The sequence below is a fragment of the Pygoscelis adeliae genome, unplaced genomic scaffold (genome assembly GCF_000699105.1).
Source record: "Pygoscelis adeliae isolate BGI_AS28 unplaced genomic scaffold, ASM69910v1 Scaffold38, whole genome shotgun sequence".
Lineage (NCBI taxonomy): Eukaryota > Metazoa > Chordata > Aves > Sphenisciformes > Spheniscidae > Pygoscelis > Pygoscelis adeliae.
The window spans coordinates 16,610,746-16,626,601 of record NW_008825614.1 but is presented as its reverse complement, the minus strand read 5'-3'; positions in this window follow the sequence as shown (position 1 = coordinate 16,626,601).

Here is a 15,856-nt window from a genome sequence, read left to right as displayed (position 1 = left end):
ATTAGAGGGATCATATCCTCACTTCCTGAGGGGACTTTTGGCTCGTTGGATCTGTACAACATGATTGAACAGATGCTTTTCATTAGTATCCATCATATTCATGATGGATCTTCACCTGAATTATTCATGATGGGATTCATCAACAGCTGTACATTTAGGATTGGTAAAGAATGGAAGTAAACAAAAGTTGTATCAAATTTCACTGTTATGATTGGATTTTCTTTACAGGTTGCCTGCTGTAAAGTTAATTGTTTTTAATGGACTTTATAAAGTATTGCTATTGGTTATTTCTGGAGAATCGACCTGTTTTTACATTTTTGAGGCATTGTTTTTGTGTTTGCAGATAACACACATAGGCACTGTCAAAGATACCCGTGGGAGTTAGGCACCCAGTCCCCACAGAATTTAAATAAAATTGTACAGAAAGGATGTCTCCTGGTTCATACAAGTATATTGCCACATAGTACAATTTAAAAAAAAATGACATCAATTTACCTTCTTTAATGAACTCACAGCCAGCATCAATGCAGCTAGCAAGGAAGAGTACAACACGCTGCAGTACACATGCACAATGGCTGCTTTCCATTGTATGTTTAATAACTTAAGGCCAATAAAATACCCTGATAGAGGCCAACTAGCTCCAGAAGACTCCAGGCAGACACTGATGAGTTATGAGCAGGACTAAATCCATAATGTTAGTTTAATTAATTTATTTATTTTTTACTAATTTGCTACTTTTGCATATTCCTTGCCAAGAAGAAGAAGAATGTCAAATTGCTGATTTACTTTCCTGTCAAAGCATTTGCAGGAGCAGGGCATCCCACAGTGTATTTCAGTACCACTGCACAGGCTTGCCTGAGCCTGTATCAGAGGAGTCGCTGTGCAGCGCAAGGGCTGAATTCTGACCCGCTCAGTGAGAAAGGGGGTACAGGAGGGGGTATGAGTCTGGGTACTGGTGGGAGAGAGGGAGGAGGGGAATAGGAATGGGAATAAGCCCGTGTGATAGGAATTAGTCCCAATCACCGGCACAGTTTGAAAGTTTCAGAACTGGGAAAGACAGACCACGTTTGAAAACAGCTTTGACATCTCCCAAATGCTATTAACAATGTTGGTGGTTAAACCCCCCAGGACCGGGTTCTGTCACCTTTCCTAATTCTACTGCCAGAGTAGTCCCTCTTGGGTGGTAGCAAAAGCAGCAGAAAGGGGGCCCAGGATCTGGATATCCCTTCAAATGTATGACAGAAAGACCTCTATAAAATGGACTGCACCTAAATGATTCAACAATTAAACCTACAATTAAGATAAAGATGAAGTCTAGAATCCCAGAGCGGAATGGCTGGAGAATAACGAAAGGTACGTGAGTAAACCTGTCAGATGAGAAAGCCTTGCAGAGAGCAGGACTGGTCTCACTGTAACATGAATTATTCGGCACTGTTGTCACCCTTCCGCCTTGTTGGGAAATGTATGTATGAGCTCAGGTGCAAACTTGTAGTTTTGGATCTCCATCACAGCCCCCGAGCCCCGCTGACAGAAAACGTGTCCCTTCTCATTCAGACACACGGCCGCTGCTTTGTGAGCTTGTCCTCTTTCCGTAACTTACAGTGCCACTGGCTCCGGGTTTCATATAAATAATCCTTGAGTCACTACCCAGCCCTTTCTGTCAATCCTATGGTAAATGTTGACAGCAAAGCCACTTGTTACTGGAGCACTGGTTCTTTGAAGGCTAAAAGTAACCCTGCTCTTCTCCTGCGGAGCAAACATTACTGATAGTTTTCTGCCACAGTGGTTTGTACAAGTCCTGGAACAAAATCAAGATTTGTTAACGAGGGTGGGTTACTCTCATTACCAGTTCAGGAGATATTTTTTAGGAGCTTTTATTTCTTGCAATATGCTCCTAATCTGAGAGGCAGGACAGGCTGTTGTTTTAGAGGACCTGCTTGCTAGCTACCGCCACTTTCTGCTGCAGAGCTTCCCTGCTCTGCGAGAAATGGTATGGAGAAACCTGTGTGGTTGGGGGGGAACCTGTAGCTGTGGGGACTGGGGACTGAATTTTGGGTTCTGCATGGAACTCACCCTGCTATTATTAATTGAAAATTTGTAGCCATGACATTGAAGTTCATTCAGGCTGAAATTTCATGGAAGCAAAATTGCATTTGGGAAGTAATTTGTTGGGGTTTTTTTCCTTTCTTTTTTTACAAAAAGTCTTGAGATTTTGTGCTGTTTTTGAGCTGGTTAAAGTCTTTTTTTCTGGTGGATTTTAATATTTCTTTAGCTTTAAAATGGTCACAAATAAAATTATAAACACCCACCACACGGCACCATTCAGAATGTATATAAAGGCCAAGATAGAAGATTTTGTTATTTGCTGTACCGTATTCTTCCAATGGTCTTGCAATGAACAGGAGGGTTCAGTTTTACTTGGCCATATTGTGGCTCACTGGCATTGTCTGGTGGCTGTGGACACAGTAGTCAACTTATATGCTATCAAATTAGTTCCTGCAGAATTTAATTAAAGGGATCTGTCTACACCAGCACTTTTTCTTGGTAGGGTCTAGGAAAACCCTTACTTGACATAAAAATATCTTGGCTCTTGTGTATCTTTATTCCATTTGGGGTGTTCTTTTTATCAAAGCTTCTGCTGCACTGAAAACCTGCGTCACGTACAAGCTCTCTGTGGAGTCTGTAACTGTGATGAGAGCTTGTTACAGAGACAGAAAATGCTGCCGAAAATGTTGATGTTTTTGTGAAACAACCAGCTCTTAACAACTAGACAGTTTCATTCAAAGTCCAAAATTTTTACCCTTCTGCCACCGGTTTGTTTGTTTATTGATTTTTCAGAATATCAATTTCTTCCTTCGCGAAAAGCTAAGTTTTTAAAAGACAGATGTGAAGAGAGTCTCCACTGAACTCAAAATCCATTTTCTTTTTGAAATGAACAAGCAGAACTGCAGACCCCATTTGCTTATCGTGCCCCAGCTCTCGCTGGGAAGCAGGACCAAGGACTCTGTGCCTGTGAAAACCATGACGCTGAGCTAGCTACACATTTTCCCTCTCCCAAATTTCCACACGGAGGGTGTGCGTGGCCCTCCAGGATCAATTGCCTAAATGCCCGGTATCGGCAGCCTGATGCCTTACGCGTCCAAGTCCTCCAGCTCCCCGCTGGTGGAAACGCGTCACGTACGAAGGAAAAGGAAAACACAAAGAACAATTATAGATCTTTGCCGGGTTTCTGACGCTGCAAAGACCTGATCAAAATTTCTCATCCCACTGTCCTGAAAAGAGGAAAAACACTTATCTTAAAGATTCATGATCTGAGAGCCCGATAGGATCTGCCGTTTCCATAGAGCCAGGCTCTAGATTTCCCTTTAATGTAATTAAGCCTGAAGATTTATGATTACAACAGGCCAGAACTTGATCCATGTTCATTTTCAATTACTGCAGTGAAAGGCCTCCATCCAGATGTCTCTATTTACAGCATTCACACAGGCAGGACCGGGGGCCGGGGGGGGAGGGACCGCAAATTGTCACACTTGTTAATTCTTCACTGAGGACACTCAGCAGAGGTCTTGGCTTTGACCCCACGACAAAAGGCAGGGGTCCGCTGGAGCAAGTGCATCAATGATGAGGGGGCTGACCCGCCGACCCGCCGGGGTCACTCCCTCTGCTTTGTAGGTATTTGGGTAATAATGGGGGTTCATTCCTTATTTTTATTTCTGTTACAGTGCCGGGGCATGGAAAGAAAGAGAGGAGCTCTGATGTGAAAGACAAACATACATAATGAGAGGATCAAGCTTCCCCTGGCAACAGTAACGACTATGAAATGCTACAGGGGAAATACACAGTACTTAGTGACCCACATAATCAGGCCTATTTTAGGAGCATTGTTTTATTTTTCTTTTGAAGCCTTTTTTTTTTTCCATGTTCCCAGATCCATAATTTAGCTCGACGAGCAATATTTGGGCATAGCGCCTTTTCTCTGGTACCAGACCTAGCCTGGTGCCCTAGGTAGGCTTTTAATCACGCGTGTGGCGGCTGCTACAATACCAAGCGTTGTACTGTCTGTATGTATTTTTATTCCAGTTCCTCAAGGCTCCTGACAGACTCATGCTAGACACTTTTTTTCCCTTTAAAAACACTTAAAGAAAAGTAACTGAAGTGTCACTGTAAAAAGAAAACTGTACCTTTCAGATATCTACACAGAGGTCAGTGCTTTGTTCGTCTTCAACAAAGCTAGTGAAACATTGTGTGTTCCTAAAAGCGGCAGTTTCTCTCTCATAATGGTGTTTCTATTTTCACAGCGCAAGGAACAAGGCTGTGACAGCGCAATATTGTTTTCACTGAACTATAATTGCATGTCATAAATTAAAATATCTTCATTACAGCAAACCCTTTACAAATTTTCCAAAAGGCTAGATTATTTCTTGAAATAGCAGAAAATGTTCCACTCCATTAGCATTTCAAAGAGATTTATTTCTTTTGCCTTCTGAAGCCATACCTTTTTGGCTTGCAGATAGGTTTAGAGGTTTTAAAGGGATTTGAACAAACTTTGCCAATGTGAAATTATGAGCAAAACCAGAAGCCCAAAGCATCCTCTCCACTTTCAGGCAGTGAATAAAAACTGCACAAATACTGCCCAGGAATGGCAGCTATATAAAACTATTTGGAAGAGAAAACAAAAAGGGGAACATACAACTGATGCTATAAAAAACGTCAATTTTTTATCACTATCAAGATGAAATTCAGAAGTTCCTAAAAAAAAAAAAATTGAGAACAACCCAGAAAGAGTGGGTGCCACTAATTAGCATAGCCATGTTGTAATCTGTGTAATACAAGGCTGAATCCTGCTCAGTTGGCTTCAGATATAGAATTTGAATGTGATTTATACTCGGCTATTGCTCTCACCATGAGGTATATTTTAGCTTCAGGCCTGAAACCTGTTTTGGCTTTAGGCTCCCTGTTTTTTTAGCACAGATATCACCTGCGACTTGCTAAGCCTTGTGGCTCTAGGTTTCAGTGAAACACGTGCTTCTGCAGTGAGGCTCCTTGTTCTCATGGGCAAACTGCACTCCTACCTGGGAGAGCAAGGCACAACCATCGTTTCAGGGCCTCTACGCAGGGTGTGCAGTTCTCACCTACCTTTTTGGGTTAGAGTCCTCTTGTCATGCTCCTGCAGTAACTCTGAGGAAAGCCAACGAAGGCAGCTACAGGTTATCAGGGAGGACCTGGTGGTTCAAAAGGCTGATCAACAATAAAGAGAAAAACAGATAAAAATATTTCAGTAAATGAAAATTTAAGATTTTTGCTGCTGTTTATGGCTAGGGTGAGAAGATCAGAATCCTCAATAGCAAAACTGGTGTTCAACTGATCCCAAACTATCATGGCAAAAGGGATGGAGGGAGTGGTAAGAAGGAATGAGAAGAGAAGCATCTTTCTTCTCATTAACCATCCATGGGAAGGATTGAACTGATCCCAACCAGTCTTTCTGGCTATAATTTACAATTTTTGTAAGAAACAACCATTTTGCTTCCACATAGAAAGACGAGGATTTATTTTATGAACTAATAAGTGAAGCTGAAGGTATGTGGCTTGATCTTGCTGTACTCATCCGTTCAATTCTTGCTTCTCTTATGGTCAGGAGAAAGGATCAGCCAGTGATGGCAATGCTTTCCATAATCATTAATAACCTCTGATCATGTCTTACAGAGCACCCTGTGCTGGCCTACTGGGAATTGGGCCAATGTAGAGCATTTCAGAAAACCCCACCTGCAATGGCCTGTGATTAACAATTGCAAGTGTAGTCAAGTTGTTGTAAGTATCCACTTGTAGTTTCCATGCCATCTTGCTCAGTTGGTGCTTGTATTTTGTTTTGTTCTCCGTGACTCATTCTGAACAAACTTTGTGGATTTTTATTTAATGTAAGAATAGCAATTCCACAACTTTAGTTATTTCTGATTAAAAACCATTGAGAAAAGATGTCAAAAAAAACCCTAGTTTGAATGAAAATTGTCATATGAACATGCTGGAAAAGAAGGTAGATGTATGGTATTTATAAGATTTGTTTTACTAGACAATACCTTAACTTCACATTATTTAATATCATAATTAAACATGATTACATCTTGAAATACAGTAAGTAAAAAGCATAGAAAATTCACCTTTCTTCCCTCAGGGAGAATCTTTCTCTCTCAAGCAGGGAACTGGGGCAGTGCAGTTCAAGCTCCTCTTTGATGGAGGAGGGATTTGAAGCCCATAGTGTAGACCGCAGCTAGCAAATTGTACGGCATTGTTGAAACAGCTCAGTGGCTGCTCCCTCCCCAAGATTCACTTGTGTTAATATTCAAACCAAAGTTTTCTACCAGATTCTCACAGAAGCATGGCCCTGATGAGGTTGATTGATAGAGATGCGCTGATTTAAATCAGTCATTATTGTTTCTTCTTCTGCAGGTAACAATGGTCACACATCCCAGGACTTCAAAATATATGTTCCAAGGTTTGACGTTCAAAAAGTTGCATATTTGTTTATTAGGTACTGAACATGAAGTATCACTATATTGTAATTGTAAGAATAAATACTTTGTGGGATCTTATAATCTTCTTTTCATGATATACTGAGGCACTTCTGATTTATTTTTATACTATTTAGGTACTTTTCAAAGGTTTTATTCTGAAATACATAGCCCCAGTGCACTTGAATTTTAAATGCCATTGTAGGTAATGTAGTCAGTTTTCTCTAACCCTGCGCTTGGCGGATGGGGAGGAGTTCTGCTGAGGCAGGGTTTTCAGGGTCAAACATACTAAAGCAACAGAGTTTGAAAAAAGAGCTTGTCATTTGGGTAAAACAGTGGAAAAATAACGTGGTGGGTGGTAGCTTGTGAACGCAGTTGTCGCGGGTGACAGGTGGTGTAGCCAATAGGTGTGATGTTGCTTCTGGACTTGCATAGTTTTGATGACTTGTGGAGTCAAGGAATTTGGATTTTTGAGTTCCCGGTCTCTCCCTCACACCCAGTTTACCTGGCAGAGGGCAGCATTGCAAACCTGCCAGCTTTTCAAAGGGAGACACCGGTTCTTCTGCTTCCTTCTTCCGCATGGGGAACTGGCATTTTGGGACCTCTCTGGTACTGGTCTGTCTCACCCATGCCCTTATGGAGGGCTCTGGATTTGGCTTTGAGTCTGCAGGCAAGACATTGGGGTAAAAACAGGAAAGGGAAGGTGTGGCTGAGGTGTGAAAGGAAGGAAGATTCCTCCTGCTGTGTGTGTCTCCTTCCGGCCTCTGAGGATATACCAATACATCAGTACAGCCGGTGCCCTCATCAATATTCTTCTCCACAGTAAACCTGGCTGCTATGGCCAGGGTCCCACATATACCCAGGTTTTATGTGTGGGCTTAACCTGGACTTGGTTGGACAGTGGGACCACTCTTGTTACAGATGGGGGTGCACTTATCCTTTGCAGGTTCAAAACCAAAGCTGATGCCTCTGTAATTGCATCTCTTCCTTACACAGTCGAATTTGCTACTTGGCAAAATGACCTGAGATGATGTAAGCTGCTTTATTAATAAGACATAACCCTCCCTTTTCCCCCATACCCTCTTGAATTCTGCTCCAGGGATGACTGAGTTCATCCTAGATAATCTCAGCAATGAGATCTGGTTGCTTTATTCTTCTTGGATAGTGTAAAGGCCTGAGAGTGGTAAGAAATTACGACTTACTGCCAGCACCTCTGACTAATGCCAGTACACAGTCTATTTTCCAAGCGTTCCTCTTTCTTTATTAACCACAAACAGTAATGGTATCTTGAACTTTCATATACTGGACAATTTTGATCTGTTCTTCTACAAAATGTTAGTTTCTTCTTACTGTTACTTACCCTTTAAACAACCAGCCTTTATGCCTGTAATCACATTTATTGGCTTTCATCAGGCCTCAAGAGTGTACATTCCTCCTTTAGTTTATCATTTATAAGATGAGCTCATACCCTTGCTGAAAATACCTGAGAAAAACCACTTGGCTGCCATTGGCACTGTGTGGATAATAGTCAGGTAAGCATTTATTTATTTTTCCCACTGTACCATGCCCCTCCCTGAAGATTTTGAACATTATGTCTTGAGCCGCAGGGCAGAAGGTTAAGATACACTTATGTTTTGCTTTCTCAAAGAAATCAGACCAAGCAATCTGCTATGCAAGGTAAAACGACTTCCTATTACAGGGAAGAGGAAAGATGTGTTATTTTCAGAGGGAGAAGAAAAATCTTAACCTGACCAGTGGCTCAATATGGCAGCTCAGTCACTCGTTTTGGGAAAATATTTTTAAGCAATTCATATTAGACAACGCCAAACAAGGTGAGTGTGAACTTGAAGATCTTACTCACTCACTGGCTCAAAGTCTCCTGAAGGCCAAGATGTTTGTAAACCTCTTTAAAATAGCCTCAAATCTAGTGTCATGAAAACATGAAAAGCATTTTCCTAACCTCTACACTGAACTGTACAGACTTGTGGAGGACTGATCAGTCTTTCTCTTAAGTATTTTTTTCTGACTTAGATGAACTGTGCTTGTTCGCTTATTTTTTTCCAAAATGTGCTTGTTATTAAAGACAGTAGATAAAACCACAAGTACTCCCATTTGCACTTTGTGCTGTTAATGTAATATAATTGCTGTTGTGAGGATGGTTTTAGCTTGTTCTCTGGATAGGGCCAGGAGTCTGTTGTCACGTTGGTGTGTTATAGATATCAGCGCTCCCTTCAATATTCAATTGTTTTATAAAAGTAAGAGCTAGAAAATTAAAGTGATTGCAGTTGAAAATCCCCAATGCAACTTCATTTTAGCTGAGATGCTCTTGATAGCTTGTATTTTGTTTTTCTCCTTGTGGGTTTGATAAATGAGGCACTTGCCACACCAGTTAAAATTTCAAAATGCATGTTTTGCTGTGAGGTTTCAGACAAAGTTTATTTGCTGCCTAGGTAACAAATCCAGATGTGGCACTTGTCCGTGTATTTTACTGAATTATGTGGAACAAGCTGAGGACAAACACAGGAGACTGTACTCGGTTAAAGTATATGCTGTGGTATCCCAGTGCGTTACTAGGGAAAACAAATATTGTACTCCTTGTCATTTGGATTTGTCTGGAAGTGAAACCAGAAGCTTGGCATTTAGACATGAATAACTGCCTGTATGATTTCCATTATCTTTAGTTGACCTAAGATTTTTTTACATTAGAAAGTAATTGCTTTGCATATTGATTAAAGCCTCATGACTACAATGTTTCAATAGAGGAGAAAATTCAAGCAGAGGGAAGAACAGGATTGATTGCTGCTACAGAAAACTAACAGTAGTTTGTGCCTTTTTATGTCTGATAACTTTAATCTTGGAACTGGTTTTCTAATTGTGATTCACTTTAAAATGTATGCTTCTGAACTGCAAAGCTTGGCTTGCTCCTGGAATTGACACAGTTATTGATAATAATTTTGCACATCAGTATAGTACAGAGATACGCCTTCTTGGAGGACCAACTGCATTTTCTAGAGAGTAATTCACCAGGCAAACAAAAGCGCCGATACTTTGCCACTAAAGGGATTACTGAGAGAAAAAAACAGGGCCCTGCCATAACATATCTAACTTTCTGCTCTATCCGGTTTAGCATGATAATGACCTGAGATTCAATACTATAGACATTTAGAAAATATAAAAGGTATTTTCTGTATTTAATAAGGTTAGAAATGAAGGTAATATTCAGAGTATGAATACATTGTATTTCTAATGTACCTAGAATCGTACTGATTTCAGTTGGAGATTTTGCAGTATCACAGCAAATTATCCTCCTGTCGCCTGACCTCTCTTCAAACCAAAATGGATGTGACCTAAATGGGGGTTGAATCATCTCTCTTCATTTTGGTGGATGGCTAAACTGCTAAGAACCAACAGGATTTAGCAGTTAGGATGGTGTTTGTGGTGACTGTGGTCTCAGGCTCCCTCTCTGGGCTGAGACTGCCCCTGCTCCAAGCCTCTCCACCTCTGCCCTGGCTTTGGGAGCAGAGCTGAGTCTTTCACACTTTAGAAAGCAGACTGGTGGGACTGGAGAAGGAGAAAGAATGAGCTTGATTTTGAGCAAAGAGCTGGGAGCACTCCTGACTCCACTGAAGTCAATGAGAGTTTTGCCATGGACTCAGATAGGGGTGCGGTGGGGTGGGGGGGGGGGGTCTATCAACAAGGCCATGGATGCCATCCCATGCTGGATCTGAAGGAAGCTGCTGACAAGTTTTCTATGATGGAAATGTTCAACAGAAGGCAGTTCGCTGGGCAGGAATGAGACAGAGAAATACTCAAAGTCATGAGGGACCACAGCTGAAGAGATTGGAAATAGTTTAAGAAAAAAAACAACCCCACCACTCAACTTGCGTCTTCTCAGACACTAACAGAAATGTTGGCTCCTATGTCTAAAGTTCTTGCACTGTAAAATGATTAAACAAAATCTGAAGGTTGAACAACTCCATTTTACCTTATCATCACTAAAAGGATAACTAAATTTGGGAGGCAATCTCATTAATATTGATGGAAGTGCTTTAAACATATTATGAGGGTGGCGGTGTAATAATAGATGTTCTGAAATCTTTGGAATTACACAGACTTTTCCCTTGGACGCTTCAGGTCAAATCCTGTCTCTTCTGTGCACTTTGATAATCGCAGGGACTGTAGCACACATTTGCTGTGACCAAAGTAACCCAAAGGAGGATTCTGACAGTGTTGCCTCAACTTCCTCAGTAGTTTTGCTTGCTGTGTCGGTGATTTAAATGTGAATTTAATATACATCTATGATGATACATCTATGATGATATTCTCAATATTTCTCTGGTTCAGAGAAATATTGAGAATACATTATATATTCAACGTGGATCTGTACCGTGAATTATCTTCCATTTTTAAAGGCAGTTGTTTGACTTAACAGTGGTGTGTTTGAGAGGCTCCATAAGGTAATACTAAATTTTAAAAAAGCGCACATCTGTCAGCTTTGACAGCAATGAATCTTAAGTAGGTTTGCAAGTTATTTATGGGTATCAAAGTGATGTTCCTATTGTAGATCAAGAGCCATAGTGTGCTTCCCCTCTCTCCTGCTTTCCCCCTTGCAGTGCTGTAAATCTAACTTCTGCCCATCCTATTGTTCAAAGAAAAGCAGCCATATTGTGCTGATTGCTATTAAATTAAAGCAGAAAGGGAGGGAAACAAATGCGGAAGCCAATCTTACCAGCAGGGATACCACTATCTTTTATTTTGCCTTTTGGGGGTCACAAAGTCATGGCAGGCAGCTGACCTCTGATAACCTTTTCAGTGCCACAGCATGCAGTTTCTTTTGGAAGAACTTAATTAAACACAACTGAAGTTCCTGGCTAACATTTGTTCCTGAAAAGAGTCGTCTTTGATTGGTGTTTTCTGCTGAGGGGACAACAGAGATGCTGCTTTTGTTCCGAGGAGAAAAGTTAGCATATGTTAGTTAAGGATTTGTGGTTTCCTATAGTGGTGCTGGGTCTTTCTGAAGATTCACTGGGGTTCTCAGCTAGCACTGAAGCACCACAGCAGTGGAGGAAAAGCACACTGAGCAAGTTTAAAACACATTTTAAATGAGGCTACTCCTAGTTATTGAGGGCGATGTGTAGTTTGGTCCAAGGTAAATAAAATTATATTCTCCCTATAGAGTTGGTGATGTATCTGTGGTAGTCCTTGTCTGATATGAACCATGCAGTATGAAACATGCATCCACCAAAGCTTGACTGTAAGCCCAAGCAAGATTAATTGGAGTAAGATGAGGTTTATTTAGTTCTTCTGTTGTGGAAATGTGCTTGCAACACAGGAGAGAATATGCAGTTTTTACGGTATAGGATATAAATCGAGAACACTGATTGAATTTAGATAGCACCTGTCAGGTGAAGTGTGTAAAGCTCTTTTAATTGCAGAAATATCTGGATATAAGTCATCTTCTGTATGCTTTTTTTAGTTTGATCATATTGGCATTTTGTAAGTGGAATCGGTGGCAGAACATTTGACTAGAGAGAAAGGCTGTTAATGACTCTTGGAAATGGAGCTGGGTTCTGTACTTGGTGATTGCTGAACCACTTTGAAACAGGAAACATTACTGACATGTCTCTTGGTCTAATTCAGGATGTGTGAGCATCTGCATGAGTCTTTGATGGAGACAAACTTAAAATTTTAGCTTTACTGCACTAGCAACAGGCAGAGGGAAGACCTTTCCTTTTCTCAGCGGCATGGGCTGGGAGTTGGCAGCACCTAGGACACTGGTTTGGGCAGGGAAGAAGGTCCAGCTTTCTGACAGGAGGAGTGATGTCCTGATGGAGGGGCAGCTCTCATCAGCTGCTACCTGCTGCCATAGCACAAGGGGCTCTCAGTTTGCAGTGTCTCACTTTGTTTCCCGGGTCAAACCATATGGCCTCTCTGGCAGCCGAGGTCCTGCTCAGCTGGCAGTCCTTTCTCACTGGGACAGAAGCTCCCTGCGAGCTCTCGGGCCAGACAGGAGCAGAGGAGCAGATCCTGCACTTGTGGGTTGTCCTGGCTGTTGCCGTGGGAGGTGAAGTGGCACTGCTTCATTGAGAGCAGTGGGATGGGGTGTGGGAAGAGATTGGAGAAAGGAATACCACATGCCACGGGAGACCCCTTCTCCTTTGCTAAAGAGAGACCCGCCTTAGCAAATCCCAGCTAAGCAAAAATTTTCCCATTATTTGCTCTTCAGTCTTCTCTTTCCTCCTTTTGCCCCTGATCTTTGATACTCTAGGTCTTAATCGTGCAAAAGAGACATATGGATGATGTTTGCTGAGGCTGTGTTGCCTTCCTTGGAGTTAATGCATCTCTGTGCGGGCAAAGGGTACAGAAAGCATCTGTTTTCGGGGCTGGGGCCACACTGAGCAGAAATGATGCAGTCAAAACTGCTTGGAAAGATCAGGTTACCAACTCATTAGAGGGAATGCGTCCTGGTAACTGTAAAATGAGCTTCCATATTCCCCCATTTCTAGCATCTAATTTTCTAGGTGGTTTCGTTTATTAGCATACATTCAAGTGTGTGGGCACTTGTATAGCTCTTTCTTTAAGAAACAAAAACATTAACCCTCTAGTACACCACCTGTTTGCACTTCATTGTCAACTGTGAGGGGTTATTTTATTGGCTTCATTGTTTCACTTTTCATTAACTTTTTTCTTTATTAACATGCAGGCTGCAATCCGATTTCTTTTTGCTAGAAATGGACTTTGTTTGTCATTAATACCATACTTCTGGCTGTATTTCTTTCTTTAAAAGAAATAAAGCTTTTCTTTTATATCTAGTCTTTATATCTACCCTTGGTCTGTGTCTCTGTCCTAGTGGCTTTCCAAATGTACTTGATTTAGCTTTTCAATATGTAATTAATGCCAAACAAGTTAATTGCTTTACAAGTGTCCAAAATTCCCTCGTTTCATTTCTATTCATTTATCAACCTTCATTATACAGCCACTGTTCCACATAAACACAAATGATTGTTAATGAATGCCTAATGTCGTATTCATTAGAAAATCAGGTTAATGGCTAGTAATGAATATCTGAGCTACTTGTTACTTTCAAGTATGTTTTTTTTTCCTTGTTGATTACAATACTTCTTTAATCTACAAAGAAATCATACCTGTGCATTAAGCCAACTGAAACATGATGAGGTCAAACCTTTGCAAAAGCCCACAACTATTCCCATATTGCAGGTACTTTCTCTTTACGTAGAATGCTAAAGACGTTTGACAAAGACAGACAAACTGTAACTGCTAGGTTATCCTCAGTCTGTGATCAATCTACTTAGGGGGGCTACTCATGTTCTTAAAACCATTTTAGGCTAGTCAAGGTGACAAAGATCATTCCTAGATGCCTTTCTACAGTCATAAGAGATGTGTTTATGCAGGATTAATATCTGTAGCTGGCACATACTGAGACATAGAGTAATTCTAATGAATAGCATATTTCTCATTATGGGCATATATAGTGCAAACTCTAATGCTTCCACCTAGTTTTGCAAGCCATTAAAGTTCAAGGCAGGTGAACACTCAAATTGAAAGCAGTGATAAGTTTTATACTAGCTAAACTTTGAAAAGATAGTACTATTTCACATACTTCTATGTATCCACGTGCTGTTACAGATCAGTGGGAATGAGCAGGTCTTACGTAATTTAGACCACAGATCCCCAGCTGCTCTATATTGTCTCACCCCATGAGGATGCTCTGCCCCTATGAACTTCTAAAGCAGTATTGGAAGAATACATCTGTATGGCTGCAACCCCTGCTCCGATAGCTGATTCTGTGTGGAGGTTTTCTAGGAAGTAATCCGCTTTAGGGTACCTTTGGGCATGGAAATACAGTTCTGCACTGAATGTTGGATAGAACCTGAGACCTTCAGAAAATATGCTTTGGGAAGGACCTTCTTTGAATCAGAGGTAAAACTGGGTCCTGACTTTTTCTGTAGTTCAAATTTCACTTATCCCAGAGCAGATATGAGACTCTGCCCTGACCAGATTGCTTTCCAGCTAACAACATTCTTTTGTCTCTACCAGAGGTAGTGCATTTTAACTTCTGGTCTCTATAGCTGTTGTATGTTATGTTAATTCATTAGCGTAGTTGGTATCTCCTGCCCCAGTTATGGCTGCATTTCATGGATGAAGCAATTCCTAGATGTTGGCTATGGTGAAATGTTTTAAAATGTTGTATTTTGGCTTACAAGGGTTCAGTAATCCTGATCATGCTAGATTATCCAAATGCAAACGTGTGTATGTGCATGCGCGTGTAGTGTCTTATTGCAGATATTTAGACATAAGTGACATTGAATAATATCTCTTGTCTTGCTTTATAAGGCTCTGCCTGCCAAAAAGATTTGGCTATTTGAAGTTATATGTCCATAATAACTAGGCTATATTTCATATTTTGTTTTATAAAGCATTGGCTCATCTTTGTTTGCAATCGCTTCTGCCATGGTAACATGAAGGCCTGGAGATCCTAGGAGCATTTGGGCTGGAGCTATAGCTCTTCTGAGGGCTCAGGAAACAAAGTATCTTGCATTGTTTGCATTGATATCCATCAACAGCCTTCCTGTTTTGCCTTATTAGACCTTTAAGGGACTTCACAAACATATTGAACAATAATGGTAATGAACATGGTCCTGCTGGACACCCCAAGCACAATGGCTCTTTACAGTTATAAAGAAATTACTCCTTATTGGTAACTAAACCTTGAAAGAACACATTTGCCCTAATTATAAATGGTGTGAAAAAGAGTCCCCAGAGTGACTTGTGCAGACCGCTGTTTGTCAGACATTGCAGATAATTTAAAAAAAAAGAAACACAATACAGTTAAAATGTAATTGACTCTTTATAATGTTCCTGTCAAACAAATTACAACGTGAAATAAGATGAGAGAATTTATGCAATGAAAGACAATAAATTGTATTTATTACTTAATGAAAGTATTTAAGTGGCAGTGGTGCATCAGAGGACATTATCTGCCCCCAGATAATGTTGGTAGTTTGGTAGTAACCACGGTCAGGATTAGGGTCCTATATCAGCATAACGGCTAAGTGTGTGTTACGTATGTTGTTTGATCTCTAGCAGGAGTAATTAACAGTGCTTATGGTCAGAATGATTCCCAAGGGTATATCTCATATGTTGAAAGGCGAATATGTGCTGTGGGATTTTTCTGAATCATTTCAACTGACGTCCCAGATTTCATCAGCCCCTTCTCTGTCTGCTCAGCACTTTGCATGACTGAACTTTAATGCAAGTGCCAAAATGTAGGCATGTGCTGGGGTTGCTCATTAGGCAAAGACACCTGAAGTGGCTGGGAGAGCCCAGAT